The sequence below is a fragment of the Myotis brandtii genome, unplaced genomic scaffold (genome assembly GCF_000412655.1).
Source record: "Myotis brandtii unplaced genomic scaffold, ASM41265v1 scaffold398, whole genome shotgun sequence".
In the NCBI taxonomy this organism is placed as follows: domain Eukaryota; kingdom Metazoa; phylum Chordata; class Mammalia; order Chiroptera; family Vespertilionidae; genus Myotis; species Myotis brandtii.
The window spans coordinates 1,397,066-1,412,521 of NW_005365280.1; the positions used below are offsets into that span (position 1 = coordinate 1,397,066).

At 41.4% G+C, this 15,456-nt stretch overlaps 1 protein-coding gene across 12 annotated transcripts in view; it reads right to left on the reverse strand.

Moving 5' to 3' along the window:
- The window catches only part of ATXN1 (ataxin 1), a 440,907-nt gene that overhangs the window by 313,665 nt on the left and 111,786 nt on the right, over positions 1 to 15,456 (reverse strand). For 10 of the 12 annotated variants that reach the window (XR_001363440.1, XM_005873029.2, XM_005873027.2 and 7 more), the window contains one exon: positions 4,196 to 4,321. The exons of 1 other annotated variant lie outside the window; for it this stretch is intronic. The gene's annotated coding sequence lies outside the window, so the exon portion shown is untranslated. Of the gene's footprint in view, positions 1 to 1,942; positions 2,135 to 4,195; positions 4,322 to 15,456 lie in introns of those variants that run through there. One more of the 12 variants, XM_005873033.2, reaches the window with a different exon arrangement.

Genomic DNA, 15,456 nt, shown 5'->3' on the forward strand with positions numbered 1-15,456 from the left:
TTGGAAATCCTGCAGTGCTCAAGGGGGTGTCATGGTCAGCAGGACAAGTGACATAGTTTCTCACCAGACAAATGCTCTTTTAGAACCAATTCTTCTCTTTGCCAAGCGCAGATGGCTACTGCTAAGGAAATATCCCATGCGTGGATAAAGGCCTCCAAACAGCAGTTCCAGCCAGCATCTGGTATTCTGCTAAAATCATGTGCTTTATCACTTCTTTAATTTTGTTCCTCATTACTCCTCTACCTGGAAGCCTCCAACAAAGGCTCAAAGACACATACATCAACAACTGTGCATCTCCCTTCCATAGCTGAAAGACTATGCATCCGCCTCCTGCGTCACCAAAGCGGCCCTCTCCCCACCACCCAGCTGGAGGAAGCTGTGCAGAGGAAAATCTAGCCAGGTCTCCATAAAGCACATATTAAAAAGCCTCTATTGCCTTTAACACTGCTTTGGGAACCTGCTGTTTTTCCTTCCCTTCGCTGAGAACATGAGAAAAAGCCGGTTCCAGATCCACTTGGTTACACCTTTCCGCTGCCTCCCATCGTCAAAACTTGGTGCAGACCCAGAAGAGGATGCTTTCCAGTCTGTGCATGAGTGCGCCTTTTAACACACACTCAGTTAAGGATCCTCACGACCTCTCTGAGGAAAACTATGAAGTGGCCAGAAAAGATGCAGAAAATGGTTGAATGCACTGGGTTGTGGTTACCTTAACAGCTAATAAATTTCCAGATTACCCCACTTGTTCCTTTATAGGCTGGCTGGGCTTCTGAGTTCTTCTGTTTGGTTTTCCACTTGAACTGTCATATCTACTACCAGGGCTGCAGCCACCAGCAAGGGCATTCAGAGCAAGGACACCCTGCAAATCTATTTAGCATCATTCAAGGCCAGGCTTGCCCTTGCTGGGGCCAAGAGACACCCCCGCAGTCTGCTAACATCGATTTGAATCCTGAATCGGCTGCTGCCACCGTGGGCGCTTTGATGTGTGTCCATTGCAGCTTAACTTTATCCCTTTCAGCAATGGGATTGCTCTCTGGCCACCGAAACTTACCACTGGCGAGCCCTAACAGCTGAAAGAAATCTCATTCAAAATAACCTGCCAATGGCAGCAAGTGTGGCTTTGGGAGCCAAGGATAAGGCTTCTGGGTACCTCAGGTCTCTGCTACCCCCTCACTCCAGATGAACTCCCTGGATCTGCTTTTCCTGCTGTATCGCTGCAGGCAGGGGGAAACGCTATCACTAAGGATAGCCAGGGTCAGAGGTTGAAAAGAAAGGGGCATAAAAGAGCCTTGGACCTGGGGGGAACACTACACATTTAGATAAACTGGGGGTTTTAAGGGTTCAGATAATATGCTGACTCCACATCCTGAAAGGCGAGGCCATGAAAGAGTGAATGCAACCATCATGGTTTGATGATGCTCAGATCAACAAGCAAATATTTCCTGGGCAACTACGATGAGCTGAGACCTGGGCCCAATGCTGCGGGTGAGAAGGCAAAGAAGAGGGTGAAGAAGCAGACTCAGTCGTTAGCAAACCTCAGTGTGCAGGAGAGATATCTGCGGTGAGTTTCTTGGGCTCAATATCTCCAGCAATTCTGACTCCTCAAGCCTGGTGCTGCTGAATCTGCAACTTTAACACACACAGCCAGGTGATTCTATCAGGAGGCCCTGGAGCTGGGCTGCTTTGGAGAAACACTGGGCTATGATCTGACTCCTGCCCTCAAGCAGTCTGCAACTCGAATGGAGTGATGGCAACCACCCAAAAGCAAGGCAGAGCCACACATTCTTTTATGATGCGAGCTCTACATATTCTAGGAGTTCACAAAGAAGGGTGGGCAGTGAAGCCGTGAGCATTCAGGAAAGACCTTGTGAACGAGAGTCGGGCTTAGTGGTCAGGCAGAACTTGGAGAGGAAGGGACAGCCCCATGCAATCATCTTAACCAAACCTTCTGATTCAGCCTGCCACGGTGGCTACACTGCGGCCTAAATGAAGCTGGCCTGGGATAGAAGACACTGCTGAACAGGTAGAGAAGCTTCCGATGTTGATTGCAGGGAGGACAGTGTCACCAGGAGAATCATAAAACTGGCATTTCCAGATGACACAGTTTGCATTTTTTTTCTGTCGCATTTATGTGGTTTCCTGCACTTCATAATTTAACATATGTAAGAGAAAAAAAAATGCCGTTATGAAACCCAAATAATGTACCGCTCTGAGGCAGACAGCCACTTGCTAACAAGTGACATCTGAGCCATCAATGTTAAACAAGGTTTGGGGCTCTATGGCTCAAGGTTTGGGGCTCTACGGGGTTCAAGGACTGGCAGATAACCCATAACACGGCGAGAGCAAACACAGAAGGAAACAGATCCCCAACCAAAAGGGACAATCATTCAACACAAGCCTATCTCATGTATTCAAATGTTATATTCATTTAACACTGTGCTGCAAGGAATAAATTATTAACCACAGACCGCGCAAGGCCTGCTTGACCAAAGGGCTGGCTCACAAGATCGGAGCCAAAGGCAGGGGGGCCCCGCCCCTGACCCTTTCCTCCACATGGGTTGATCTTAGAGCCCCTCTGCAGAGATGACCCACTAGCAGTGGTTGGCAAACTGTGGCTCAGCAAACCGTGGCTCGCGAGCCACATGAGGCTCTTTGGCCCCTTCAGTGTGGCTCTTCCACAAAATACCGACTCTTCCACAAAATACCGACTTCTGCACATGGGCCACGAAGTTTCAATTGCACTGTACGTGCACGCCCACATGTGGTGTTTTGTGGAAGAGCCACACTGAAGGGGCCAAAGAGCCGCATGTGGCTCGCAAGCCGCGGTTTGCCGACCACGGCACTAGGGGTACACAGTAAATTCTGTTGAGCAAATATCAATCAAGCAGTATAATCATTTAACTAACTTCACTAGGGGGGGACTGTTGAATTTTAAATTTGCATAAGACTGTGGTGATCCCGGAGTCATGTCCTCCTGTTTTTAAGGTGACTCACTCCAAGAAGATGAGTAAGTTGTCCGAGGTCACCAAAATCGGTGGGCAGAACTGGGCTTCCACCTAGGGACTCCATTTCCAAAAAATACAATGAGCTAGGCTGACAAAGCTTTCTTGGAAGTCCACATTATTTTGGTATGTGGTTTGAAATTGTTTATTTATAGTTCAGAGTGTTTAAACTTCACTCCAAACCAAGACTGTCATTCAGGGGTACCGTGTTTAGTTAAAAGGTGCTCGATAAACATTTGTTGAACAGGACTTGGAAACTCCCAATGCTTCTCATCTTTGCCCATCCCAACACTTCATTACAGGGTCGCAAACTTGCTATCAAATTGAATCTGAGGTCTCTTGTATGATGAATACCTTATGCCAGTGCTTCCCAACCTTTTTGGGCCATGCCCCACCTAAGCATCTCTAAAGACCTGATGCTCCCCCTGTGACATATAATTCTTATTATTCAAAAAGTGAACTCCTATTCACGTGGAGGACACCTAAAAGGCCATTAATTTGGTCTAAACAAGCTTCCAAAGAACATGGCATCCATGAAAGAGAAAAATAAAAGAACAAAAGGACAGTTGAAGTATTGAAGAAGAAATCACTAAGAAATTGTTTAAAAAAATGATATGAAAAAATAGCAAATAAAGTTTCAAAACATATAATAGAGAACTGAAATGCATAAATATGTCAATATATATATATTTATATACTGTATATGAGGCCCCTAGAACCATAAGAAATGCAAAAAATTCACTGTTAATAACTCATTCTCGAATTGCCCCCCTTAAAAATCAAATTACTCCCCCCCACCCCGTGAGGCATGTGCCCCACATTGGGAACCACTGCCTTATGCTCTCAGCTAAAATGAAGTATCTGGAAATGTAGTTTGGTGAGTGTGTGTGTGTGTGTCTGTGTGTGTGTGTGTGTGTGTTTAGTTGTTTGGAGTTCTCTCTCTCCCTCCCTCCCTCCCTCCCTCTGGTCTTTTTCTAATGACAAATGCATTCTACTCAGATCCTATTATTCTGCACATGGGAGAAACAAACACAACTAAGTAAATTTCATCGCTTTCCTTCAATAGAACAAAGCTTTCACAAACATCCTGTGGCTTGGGCTGTAGAGAAATAGCCATGCACTTGAATAAGATGTCCTGGGACACCAAATAAATGGTGACTGATGAAATTTAAGTCCAAGTCTTTCGGATGACTTACCCAAAACCACTTGTGTTTCAAGACCATTCGTGCAGGCTGAAGTCCACGCTTTCTCTCTTGCTCATGGTCCGTGGCAGCACTAATTCGGAGGTCTCAAAATAAACTCTCTCATTTTGCTCCAATATGCTGCAGTAAGACAAAACAAAACACCAACTCAGAATGAGAATGCCACTTGAAGCAGTCAGTTGACATTCAGGGGGAAATCCCTGGCTTTTGTCATATGTATATTTTATAACCTCAAACAAGCATATTAATTACCAGAATGAAGCTATCGTGCAACTGATCTACATATGGTACCTAAAATACTGGATGGGGGGCGGGGTGCAGAGAAGAAGAAACAAAGCAGACTCCCACTCTCTGGGTAGGTACTGAAAATTATAATACACACTAGTGGGAATGTGTCTGCAAATTTCAAGTTTACTAATTGAAATTAGTGAATAAAGAAGGATTCCTTATGTTTAAATAATTAAAGATACCGAAATGCAGTTTCTCAAGAGTAGAAAGTGGAGAGAGTTTTGTTTCAAATTAAAATCCACCTGATTCTGCCCATTAAACTCAGACTGAGTGAACCACTATGAATATTTTTAAATAAAGGGCTAATGGGATTGAACAAAACAAATAAAGTATAAGAGAGAAGAAATGTTCCATTGCAAACAAGAAATTAGTGTTTTCGTTCTGACTCCTGATAAATCTTGATAAAGACCTTCTCCACCCAAGTTGGAAAGCAGCATTTACTTAACACACTGAATATGAAATGAACGGTTAAAATATGCATGCCTCTTCACCCCACTCAGAGCAGCTGGCAAAGCCTACGCCTTCGAACTGTGTGTGACAAGGTCGCTCTGAAAAGTTCGCTTCTGCCTGAGAGTTTTAAAAACGCTCACTTGTCACAGGGCATTGTCCTAGCTCCAGATGCTTAGTCAAATCCACCCCACTGTTTGTTTTTTGACAATGCCCATTTGAGCTCTGGGAAACGGTCTTCAAAAGATGTTTGCATCCTTTTTCAGCCTTTGGTGAGCTCTTCCTCAGCTATTCTGAAAGTCCATTGGCTGTCCCCCAGTTCTCTAACTACCTGATTGCTTCCTACCATAAGTCTACTCTCTATGCATTTCCAGAGGTCCCTAGGCAATCACCAAGACCTCACCATCAAATAACCTAGCTGTAGAGCTGGTATACTTTTATGCCTCTCTAGGCTGCTGTATGCAAAATCAGTTCCTTGAAAGACTGCTGAAGCTACTGCTTTACGGAATACGCGACATGTTTGAAAAGGACTTTGGGGGGTTGTATATAACTGTGGTTAAGTTCATGGAGACACTTAAAACTTTGGAGGAGGAGGAGAAAGCTGCTCTTGGTTAATGTTTAAACAAGGGAGTGGAGAATAAGACCATTATATTTTCAGTCTAGCTGGAGGAGCGACTGCCTGACAAGGACAGTCTTTTTTTCTTGTCTCAATTCTATCAATTCTCACTGAATGTGGGGTTGTAAAGATTGTATTCCTTATCTGAGCACTTTTCATGAAATGTAATCAGCTCCCACTCAAAAGTGTAAAAGTAACGTATTGATACGAATCAACATAAGCCAGGAAGTTCAAAGCATGAAAAACTGTCTTTAGTTACAGTTTTGGTAAAAACTGAATTTGGAGAGAAGAGGAGGATTTAAAGCAAGCCCACTGCCAGTTACTGGCTGGTATCAATCTTGTTTTACTAAAAATAAATTGTTGCCTTTCTCTTATATGTTACCAGGTCTGTATCTTGGTATTCTAAGGAAGGGTCTTTGTCATCTAGTTCAAAATTCTTCTGCAAATAAAACTGCTGGCCCAGAGAGGTTGATGGACCTCTTAAAGTCACACAGCAAGTTAATTTGTGCCTTGACTAGACTCTGGGTTTAATCGGTCATGCCCATTGATTCTTACTGGACATAATGTTGTTGAACAGAATGGAATGTGGTGTTGGTTTGAAAAGTTTACCAGAAGCACAACACTTTTTCATGGTATCGAAAACACACACTCTCTCTCTTTTTCTGTTTTGTTTTTGCCCTAAAGAAAGAAATTCATTTTGGGATTATATTCTTGTCACCAAGTAGAGCAAAATCTAACTTGGAGAAGCAGAACAGCTCCATTATTAGCTCAGGGCCCTCCACTGGCTGCCAAAGTCTGATGCCCAGAGGCTTATACTATTTGTAGAGGAGAAAGGGGAAAAAAGGGACCGTCTCAATGACAAGATTTTCCATTCTTATCCCTGTCGAGGTGAAGGAGTTGGAAGTGATTTATTTTGTGATTTATAGCTGACCCTCAATTACACATCGTCCCACAAGAATGAGACGATTTTTATCCAAAGAAAACCACTAAAAACTCTGCACACCTCATTTTAAGCAGAGCTTCAATACACCTCCCTTCTTCAGCAAACTTTTCAGTAGTCTGCTAATCACCAACCAAACAAACTGCTTGCCTTTCCTCTCCTTTGCCCTGCCATTCCTATTTGCCAGGTGAAGTTATAAATAGAGATAAGACCAAACATCTAGAAAGGAAAAAAGAAATGTAATCGGGGGCCTGAGCATCACAGATATGCCTGAACACTGAGAGTCGCTGTATAAACAAGCTTTCGCTGCAGAAAGTGCTCCCTTCACTAGTTTATCCGAACAATGGTCCATGTGCATCTTCTCCCTACTTCTTAACCTACCACAGAGCTCTACAATTCTTCTATTTTTGATTTCCCAAATATACCACAATCTATACTCAGCTGTCAAAAAAGTTGGAAAGGAGGCTGGCCGGCATGGCTCAGTGGTTGAGCGTCGACCTATGAACCAGGAGGTCACAGTTAGACTCTGGGTCAAGGGCACAAGCCTGGGTTGTGGGCTCGATCCCCAGCGTGGGGCGTGCAGGAAGCAGCCAATCGATGATTCTCTCACATCATTGTGTTTCTATTTCTCTCTCCCACTCCCTTCCTCTCTGAAATCAATAAAAAATATATTTAAAAAAAAAGATGGGAAGGTGGTCCCTTGCTGTGTGAAGAGTAAACGCCTGGTTCTTTAATTTCAGGCTGGTTAACCTGGCTAATTTAGCTCTGAGAGAATCTCCAGTGCAGTCTGCAAATGCTCCAATAGGTATTCCTACAAGACTGAGTGTCCTTTGGCACATGTAAAGAGTTCTCCCTAAAATTACTCAGTGGTTTTTAAAAAACAAGATATTGAAGAAGACAGCCACAGAAATTTCTCCTTGAATTTTTTAAGTGATAAGGGGAAATTTTATAAGCATTTCTGTGATAATTTTCTGAACAGTTATAAGCAGAAGCAGCAGCAAAGTTGCAATAGAAAGTCACTAAGGATTTAAACAATATTAAGTTTTTAAGTAGGAACTGGCAAGGCCAAAACATAAAAAAAAAGCTCTTGAACTATACACAGTACGATGGCTATTGTCCCTTTAATTCTTATAACAAATCAAGACTTTCCCACTCTTTGCCTGACAGACACATGTAGCACAGAAAGCGAAAGAAATGATCTCCTCACTTCTACCTCGAGACAGATTTAGAATGGCATTGTTGTCAGAAAGGAACTTGCTGGTAGTTCTATCACCCTGTTTTGTAGGCGGGGAAAGCCCAGCATGTAGCAGTCAGGAGCATGTTCTTCATTCTGTGGAATACTATTGCTTTTACTGTTAGCATTGTGCCCACAACCAATGGAAACCAAAGGACTGGAAAGAAAATATCATTAAAATACAACAAAATCCACTGCCATTTGTAAATCCTTCTGTTACAAAAAGCGACTGTGTTTTATAAAACCATGAGATGCATCATGAATGGTATTTTTTTTGCCATTTAAAAATACCAAACAGTAGTAATAGCTCCACCGCTAGGCTGCCAGGACTTAACCTGCAATTTGGGCAATCAGTGTGGGACGGGATCACTTTGTTTTATGACACAGGAGCAGATGCTACTAATTAACACACAGAAATATCCAAAACAGGGTTTTTAAAACATATGAGTTTGGAAACATAAGTAGAAACAGCTTTGAAGACTATAAGCAAAATAGTATAATAGGATGAAATATGAGTGGTTTTCTTTTTTAAAAGAGAGTTAGGTTAGCTGGTAAACTTTTATGGGCCATCCTCTTAATAAAGCATGGATTTGAAGAAAAGTACCTGTGAAATCTTGCTTTTTATTTTTGAAAAATAGGGAGAGAGTAACATATATCATATATTAGCCAGTGTGTTCCATGGGATGCTGTAGTCCACTGTGGAACATTAAATTATGCCAAAGATAAAAAGAGGATTTAAAAGGTTGAAATAAATTTGGGAAACACTTTTGAGGGCTGTTGATGTATTAATATGTATTGCAAATCTCTAAGAGGGAAGAGAGTATGCATTTTGGCCCATTTATATTTATAATAATTTATTTAGTATACATAATAATTATGTCCACTGCATGTTACAAAAAATGGCATATCTTTATGGAAAAATGACAACATTCATCAAACAGAAAAGTTAGTGAGAAGAATGATACTAATTTACATTTCTGCAAATGTCTTTCATGTCTGGCTTAACAGAAAACAATATAATTCTCAAATGTGTCTCTAAACTCAATTTGCTACGATATGTTATTTGAAGTACAGGGAAAAAATGGGGCCTTCATTTCAAGCTAATTGTGGAAATTATTTCATATTATACCAATACTTGACAAGTGGTAGTTTCTTAAAGGATAGGGCAATTTGGAATCTGAAACATATCAATGGACTCTTTATAATCTTTTATATTAAAATTCATTGGTTTATCTTGCACTTAGGACAGACTTTTTACCATGCAGGATTTTGTCACACCAGGCACGGATCACCTGGAAAATTAGACCAGTTCACTGAGGTATGCAGATCTTCCAAATGGACACATTTCATTCACATCAACACACATCATTTTGCCTCTGAAAAACTCCACTATCCACTTGTGAGAGAATGGGAATGCAATAGGTGAGTAATGTTTGAGTACTGTTATAAAAATAGTTTTCACCTTGCAGAGCACCTCTCACCTGTCCCAAGCGTCTTCCGGGTTCTTAGAGTGAGAACTGCTGACTGAGCAGACCTTCTAAGTTCTACAGACCCCTCCCACAGAACTGGACTGCCTTCCTGCCCTTGGCTTATGCAAGTCTAGCCAGGCGTCGCTCTCTAGCGGACCTTCGGGTCCAACCCAACAAGGGCTGTTTATCCAGGCCAGCCATGGCCCTGACATAAACCATGAGGGGACAGTAGGACAGGGTTAGCTATGAAGAAAACATCTATTTACTTGGATTCTACCAGGTAAGAATCTGTGAAAGGTGTAGGTTTGAGACTTCTTTAGTAAATACTTTCTTCCAACCTAGGCTTTAATAATCTAGTCAGGATTTGTTTTAAATGAAGACAGTGAACTTTGTAAGTACCCTGACAGACATTCAAAAAGACCTGTTTCATGAAATCAGTTAATGAAGTAACTATGCAGTTATAAGCCACTAATTTTTTAAGAAATAAAAGGAACTACTAAACAACGCTAGTTAACTTTGGGTATTAATGTACACATGCAATAATAATAATAATAACAACAATAATAGCTAATATTTGAGTGTTAATCCTTCAAATTACATTATCTCCTTTAGCCTTACAATCATCCCAGGTGGTGGATACTTTCATTATACTATTTTTAGTAAATGAAGAAATGGAGGTGTATGTAACTAAATAACATACTCAAGTGGCTAAATAACTGACAGATTCAATACTCCTTTAATTTTCTGACACCGAAGATTCTCTCTTAACAACTCACTATGTTGCCTTATTTTCAACTAACTGTTTTGAACTTCACTGATCTAATTCTTCCTCTGACGTTTACAGCAGTCCCCCTTTATCCGCATTCCAAGATCCCTTGTGGATGCCTAAAACTGCAGATAGTACCAAACCCTACATACACCATGTTTTTTCCTATACACACATATCTATGATAATTTACTTTATAAATTAGTCACTGTAAGAGATTGAACATAACCAATAACAACATAGAACAATTATAAAACACTATACTGCAATAAAGGTTGTATGACCCTGGCCGGTGTGGCTGAGTTGATTGGAGCATCATCCTGAACACTGAAAGGTTGTGGGTTTGATCACTGATCAGGGCACATACATACCCAAGTTGCAGGTTCTATCCCTGGTTGGGGATAGGGAGAGTAATGGGAGGCAACTAAACAATGTTTCCCTCTCGCATAGATGTTTCTCTCTCCCTCGCCCTTTCACTCTCTCTAGAATCAATGGGGGGGGGGGAGTTATATGACTATGGCCTCTTTCTCTCAAAATACCTTATTGTACTGTACTCACCCTTCTTGTGATGATGTGAGATGATTAAATGCCAAACCTACTCCTGAATCTGTGTAATCATCCCTCACTTGCAGTACTTGGCTTGGTGTCACTCACTTTGGGAATCCCTCGCTGAAGTCTTCCACCCACAAATTTAATGCCTTTTCCATCTTAACTAAGCACTAATCATACACGGTGGCTGTAAGTATTGCAGTGTGAGGTGACAGCAAAACTAGCAGGAATATCTTGTTCCTTCTTCACAATTTCACAGATAGAGATCTTAGCAATCTTTGCATTCTTTTTTCTTTCCTTAATAAGTTGAGAATTTTCACCTGTTTGCATAAAATAATCTTCATTAATCATGCACTTTGGGGCCATTATGAAATAAAATAAGGCTTCCTTGAACACAAGCACTGGGTTACCTGGATAGTGGATCTGATAACCTAATCAGCTGAGTGACTAATTTGGGGGGGGGGCGAGGAGTGGTGTTATAGATCGGAGAGACACTGGACAAAGGGGTGATTCACATCCAGGGCAGGATAGGGAAAGACAAGGAGGGATTTCACCATCCTATTCAGAATGGCATGCACTTTAAAATTTATACATTGATTATTTCTGAAATTTTCAATTTGATATTTTCTGACCACAGTTGACCCTAAGTAACTGAAACCACAGAAATCAAAACTGTGAATAAGGGGGAATGACTGCATTTCAAAGTAATGAGCTGCTTAGTGATTCCTTCCCCAAAGCAGACAGAAAAAAGAAATCTCTCTCAAAAGCTACATATGCTGGGTGCTGTGAAGTCCAATCTTTTGATTCTTAAAAGGTGAGGAGGCAGGAGCACTGGTAATCACGTTCTGTAAACAAAACCCACGATACACCCAGCCCGTATGTCCTTTCTTTTCTCTGGAAACACATCAATGCAACAAGGGCAATGGGAAGGCTGTCATCTGTGAGGCAGCGAAGGCAAGGAGGTCGTATTAATTAGCCTTTCCAGGTGCTTTCTAAACCCTGAGCTCCCGCAGGTCAGCTTGTTCACGCTGCACCTGTCCCCTTGCCCCTTATTTCTCCCATCTGGATGCCTTTCCTTCTGCTAACCCTGAATCATTCAACATATGCTGAATACCTTTCTAGATTTGTCATAATCATTTTCCAACACCCAGCTCAAGACATTTGTTGTTCCAGAACCACTCCAGCTCTCCCTGTCCCCAAAGAACCTCTGGGAGGGACTCCCGTCAGTGTGGGCTTACATTGCACTCCGCAACTGTGGGTAATATTGCTTCATTTCTGTGTCTCATCTTTCACAACTGTTAGTAGATGGCGCGTAGTCTCAAGACCTGGAGAATCTCTCACAGCACTTCCCACGGTGCTGAATACAAAATAGCATGCTTGTTCCTATTTTTCTCCAATTAGGCAGAGACTAAAGGACACAGGCATGTATTTTTATGTTGATTGATTTTTACACATTTTCCCTTCAGTCCTAAATGAAACAAAATTAGCAGTGTAATTCAACCAGAAATGGTAGATATTTTTTAAGAGAGAGTAGTCTATACTGCAATCAATGGTGTTCACTGGGAAGGAAGCTCCATGCCATTTATGTGACATTCTCAGAGTAGAAAGAATGAGGTCCATCCTAATGTGAACTAATTTTAGAAGAACTGCTGACAAAAAAAAGTAAAAGTAAAAAGATGCATCTGGGTACACCCAGAAATCCACTCATCACACTCAGCTGTGTTTAATGACATCCATTACCTGCAGGCCCATGTCCCATTGACATGGTCTGTACATCTCCGTTTTCAACATGAATGCCACAGCTGGCTCAGACCTTTTGAAAGAATATTAAAAAGTCTGTGGACCACAGACTACAGGAGAATCCAGCTCATTCCATTAGCGTCATAATTACTCTTTGAAAAATTATGCTACGTACTTCGTATAAAATGATACAATCTAATATCAAGTGATAATCACACAACCCTTCTATCCTTTGTCAAACTCATGATGAGGCATTTCAGTCGCCTAGAAAATTCCCGTTTCCCTCAGACAAACCAAATAAATTGGAGGCTGTGTATTTGCAAGAGACATGGTTAGGAGCGACCCTGTTTTTTCACCATGTCAAACTTCTGTGCAGAGGTTAAGAAAGGAAAGCCGCTGTAATGGCTCACATCTAATCGCTGTGAGACTCTAACTTAAGTGCTGGATTCCCACATGTAAGCCCCATCACTGGATTTGCAGAACCATGCAAATCGGGCCTTCCTCTGAAATGCAACAGCCTGATCTTAGCCTTCTTTGCATAGATCATTCTTGGTGGAAATTTTCAACACCACAAAGGTGGGGAAAAGGGTGTGTCGCACATTGACTTCTTAGTCATATTTCCTGATGCTGCCATTTTTGTATATTTAAAATATTTACTTATGGCAACATTGGAGTAATTATAGTTTACAAAGCACTGTTCTCTTTTTCTGTCTTGGTAGACCCCTCAGCATGCTGCACCACAAAAGGAAGCTCTCTGAGTCACTGGCGTGACTTAGGGAGAGGCTGGTGCTCTTGTTTGGCGGACACCAGTGTCCCATTGCTCTTAAAATCTGAGGTGAGCAATCCTAGGCTGGCAACGTTTTCAAAACAGCCTTTCATATGATACAGTAGGACAATGCTAAACTAACACTTCCCTTATGCCTCCATCCACTTTCACATCTGTGTTGCCCACACCCACCTGTTCTCAGTTTTGAGCACCTGACCCCCCCAGACAGACCACCCAACTGAAGCTGAAGGCGCCACGAGTTAAGACCCCCAACTGAGGAAGGGTAACATAATGGATCAAAAAAAAGAAGTGGAGCAATGCTGGGTGATAAGAGGCTCTGGGATCCCACTGCTCTTATGTGTCCACTAAACCTGTTCTTGGTACCCTGGCATCACTGAATTGCCCAAACTGGAAACACCAAAATCAATACCTCTGCATTCCCCTTTACTCCACAAGTCAGCTGGTTGCAAATCCTATCAATTCTACTTCCTGGTTATTCTTCTTGAATCCTAACCTGTGCGCCCTCCAGCATCACTGCCTCTACTCTCACCCACTCCTCCTGCCTTCCCACCTAGATTTCTGACTGCTCTCATGGTCCTCTAATCAACTCACCAGACCCACAGACGTGATGACTACACTGAAAACCATACACAACTCCAGTTCACTGTTCCAACAATCGCAGAAGAGGAAGGGGGAGTGGGAAACATCAGTAAATTACACGTTGAGATCCACTAGCCTTTCCCTTTTGTTGTGATCGGGCAGGAAAGAAGAGAGCTGGAGAAAACAGATGTGGAGGGTATGCAAAGGGCCAAGGACCAACATTTCATTCACAGATTTCTCTCTGAGCTTACTTGGCTCATCTGTATTTTGGGTCAGTTTTTTTAAAAAACTCAATCTGACTTTTAATCATTAAAAATAATCCTAGAAACATGTCCTGTTATGCATTGCCAAGTTGCATTGATGCATTTCATTACTGCTTGAAAGGCCACATATTAAAAACACTACTCGAAGTCAAGCTGAAGAAATAAAGTGATTTGGGATATTTTTTAAAGCAGTTACTAAAACAGAAACAAATGTTATTTTTAATCTCTGGCTCACTGTAAACTGACAAGATATGAATATGAATTTTACCAAGTAATGTATAATAACTGCTTCTGCTCACCACAACCACATACCAGCAACTCAGTGTTATATTTCATTTGGACGTTATATGTGGAACATGTCATCTAGATAACACACCACCCCATTCAAGTAGATTGACTCAAGCTAGTTTTCAGAAAAAACTTAGTAAATAATCTTTTTTGTTGTTGTTGTTAATTCTCACCCGAGGATATTTTTCCATTTTTTGTTTGTTGTTGTTTTTTTGTTTGTTTGTTTGTTTGTTTTGAGAGAGTGGAAGGAGGAGGGAGAGACAGAGAGAAACATTGATATGAGAGAGAGACATCGTTTGGTTGCCTCCTGCATGCACTGGACCAGGGTTAGGGAGCCTGAAACCAAGGTACATGCCCTTAGACTGGAATTGAACCTGGGACCCTTCAGTCTGCAGGTGGACACTCTATCCACTGAGCTAAATTGGCTAGGGCAGTAAATAACTTTTCTTAAATTTGATTTTATAAGTCATTGCAAAGTTATAAATTCCTAAACAAGTGAGGAATAATATCTGAAAAACAGTAACCTGATAACCTAATTGTCTAACTGTTAGTGAAATCACCACCACATTTATTGAATATGTACTTTGGAAAGGAATTCTGCCTGGCTTTCGTCTGGAGTAAAAAGAATCTGATATGGATCATGCCTCGGGAAGGTAATTCTCCATCTGGGAAGACAGCATGTACGCAAATGACACAAGTTCTTTGCCATAGGTAAGAAAATAAGAAAAGAGCTCTGGAATGTCAGGAGAGGAAGCTGTTTCATGCAGGAGAGGGTCTTGGGGAGGAGTGCACAGAGAAGGTAGGTCTTAAGGACTAGATGGTGGGAATTCTGAACTCTATTCCTAAAATGAAAGTGCCAGGAAAAGCTCAAACTAATCCATTTGTCTCTAGAGTTAGCATTTGTTAACTACTCTGTGTTAAGGAATTCATCAATGTTATCTCTAAGTGTTCCCAACAAACATTTAATGATAGCCTGGTTATAGCTGATTTTAAAGACTCAGAGAGTCACTGACATTTCTATTTGCTGAACATTAGTAAGTCAAAACTGCATCTATATCAACACAACAATTAATCACATAGAGATGACAGTCTTAACAAGAACAATCAATGGTCAAAGTCATTACAAATCTTGAAAGAGTATGGCTTAATATAACAAGGATTAGGATATGCCATAAACAAACCCCTTTCCCACCAAATTTAACTGAAATGACAAGATTGTCAAAAATGTAATATACTTATTGATTCTGTCCTCTAACACCAGTGTTATGCAACGGTTTCATTTTACACGG